Source organism: Vigna radiata, chromosome 1, assembly GCF_000741045.1.
Source record: "Vigna radiata var. radiata cultivar VC1973A chromosome 1, Vradiata_ver6, whole genome shotgun sequence".
NCBI classification, from domain to species: Eukaryota; Viridiplantae; Streptophyta; class Magnoliopsida; order Fabales; family Fabaceae; genus Vigna; species Vigna radiata.
In genome coordinates, this window is record NC_028351.1 from 16,426,706 (window position 1) to 16,429,751 (window position 3,046).

A 3,046-nucleotide genomic window follows, 5' to 3' on the forward strand; every position below is an offset into this window, starting at 1 on the left:
AATCCCGTGTGGCCCAAAACTCTACGTATAAAATATTTTGTATTTTATTATTTGCACCACTTTGTTCCTATTCACACCATCAACTTTTTAAAACCAACCAAATTTCGTTTCCTAACATAATTTTAACTTTTGTCCTATTTTTTTTATTGTTGATGAATAAAAGGGAAATATATATTTTCTGACTGTTATGTTATGGAGAACGAAAACACGGTTTTTCTTTTACTAATATATTATATATGCACTATGCAACGAAAAAACATTTCCATTTTCTATTTGGACCAAATGGAAAATAAATATATGTTTCTATCTTGCATTTCAAACAATAGTTTATTATTTTATTATTATTCATAATTTTCAATAAATTTTTAAGACTGTAGAAATACATTTTGTAAAATTTTTATATCATAGTTTTTACTTTATAATATTATATGCAGTACTATTGGTTTATTTTATGTGTTATTTTTAACTTCAGGTTATATTTTTTTTTAATATTTTATTTTGTTATTTAATTTTTTATATATAAGTATTAAATTGTTGTTGTGTTTTTTTAAAATCCTAAAAAATGGTATTTTAGAATAGTGAAATTTATTATTTTAATATTAAATGGTTTAGTAATAAATAGTTTTGTTATAAACGATTTTTATTATTTTAAAACTTATCATCTTTCTGTAAACCACTTTTCTAGAGTTTTCTACCTCCTCTTTAAGTGTTCTTATTCCTAAGACATCTGTTTGACGATCAGAAGGTATATAGAGGATCATAGTGTTAAAGTCTATAAATCTAGCCGATCTATTTCAAAAATAGAGCAAGTAAGTTTCGATTCCTTTTTTCTCTCTCTTTCATTATTTGTTTTTAGAACAATCTTGTATGGTTGCATGTGTAATCATGCTTCTCCCAGTCATTCTTGGTTTATCTAGAGTTCTAAGGATTATGTCTGTTTCCAATTTGGTGTCTCGTAGGATCATCTAGAGGTTCTTTGCGTTTCAAGCAATCGACAGTTGTTTCTTTGAGTTGGACAGTTTATTGCAAGATAAGGGAAGTTAGAACTTGTTTAGATTATGTTTGTTGTGCTAAGTTAGTAAACATGAAAATAATATGATGAATTGAATGGGTTTGTGATAGTAGTGTAAAATTTCATATGTTTAAATATTGATATTTGATAGTATGATGTGTTTATAATTAGAATGGTATGAAATTGATGTTCTATGTTGTCATGATTGAATATAATAATGTTGTTTTGATGTTTGAAAACTGAATTCAATTGGTTAGAGTGAGGTTTGGTTAAATTATTGAGTTTTAAGCCTAAAATGGGGGTTTTAAGGTATGAGCTTGAGAATTTGAGGTTGATGTGAGGAAATTGTTGTCTAGATGTTGTCATGAGGTGAATTGGGACTTGTTAAGAAGGCTAGATGGTTGAAAACTATTTTGTAGCAAAAGGAGAGTTTCTAGTTGAAGTTTTCAAGTGTTTTGTTGTGTAAAAAGGGGTTTTGAGTAGTGAAATTTTGGAATGTAAATATAAACTTTTTTGAAAGGTTTGAGGTCTATTGCTATACCTATTAGGACTTGTTTAGGTGCTAAAACCAGTAAAATCTATTATCGAAGTGTTAATGTCTTCATAAGTTGAGTTTTAGTCAACTTTAGACGTTTTAAGGGTTGGAAATGGAAAGTAGGATAACTGTGACAAATCTGAGGTTATAGAGAGTGCTAGCAAGTGTATTTAGACTTGTTTATGTAGGTTGTAAACTGGTTTGAAAGTGTAGAATTGAAATTGGGTAGTTTGTAGAAGTGAATTTGGGTTTTAAAGAGTCAAGTTGAGTTACAGTAAGTTTTACTAAGTTTTCTTAATGTCTAGAGGGTCCTAGGAGTCTTTAGAAGTCGAGGGTGAAGTGTCCCAAGTCTCAGGTTTGGCTACTGTCATGGCGTTGAGTGCCAATTCTCCAATGCTTGGGCGCTACCTTTCTATTTCGTGGGCATTGAGCGCCAATTTCTAGCGCTAAGTGCCAGGAAAATAGAGGCTGGGGCGCTAAGCGCTACTGGTCTAATTTTGGTTTTTTTTTTTTAGGTTTTGGAAATATCAAATTCGAGGTTCCGGATATCCGTTTTGAACATTCTTCAAGTCGTTTTGGACCCTTTCGGAGCTATTGGTGAGGGTTGTACAATTGTTTTCCTTACCTAAATATGAGTATCAAAATGTCATGAATAAATTGTGTTATTGTGTGATTTTTGATGACTTGTATAGTTGTTTCTATTTGTTTAATGTATGATCACTAGTCTGATGTATTGGTTTACTATGTGAATGTGAAGTGATATCAATGGTTTCAAAGTTATGAAGGTTAGTTCCAAGGTGAAAATTCTTGGTGTGGTTTTAAGTGTGTTAGAATGAATGAATGTAGCTCAATCTTAGGGGTTTTCCTGCTACTTTAATGGTCATACATTCTTACATAGATATGTTTGACACATGTGGTGAAAGTAACAGGAGATCTTAGTCTTAGGTGCTTCTAGTACAATCCAACGCGTGGAACAAACTGACCTTATGAGTGTGGTTGGGTGAAATCCATTGGCAATGACTTTGCAAAGCAGTAGAAGTCACCACAAGTGCATAACCCGTCATTGTTCAACATTCATTCTAAGTTCGGGTAGTCCATTCATAATAGTGTATTGCATAAAGTGTTTGGTGATTGTGTTGTGGTATGTTTGCCTTATGTATAATGTTTAAATGGGTGTGTGTGTATATATATATATATATATATATATATATATATATATATATATATATATATATATATATATATATATATATATCATTAATTGTTTTGAATCTAGCTTGTCTTTGCTTGTGTGTTATTTGTCTTTGTATATATTTTCTCTTTTGTAATGATCATCTTATAATGGTGTGAGCTTAGGAAAACATTCTTTACCGTTGCTCCAACGAGAAATGAGAATGAAAGAGTTGGGAGGTGAAATAATTTTACAAGTAAATTTTATCCTTCGAAAGTTTATTTTCTAATAATATATATATATATATATATATATATATATATATATA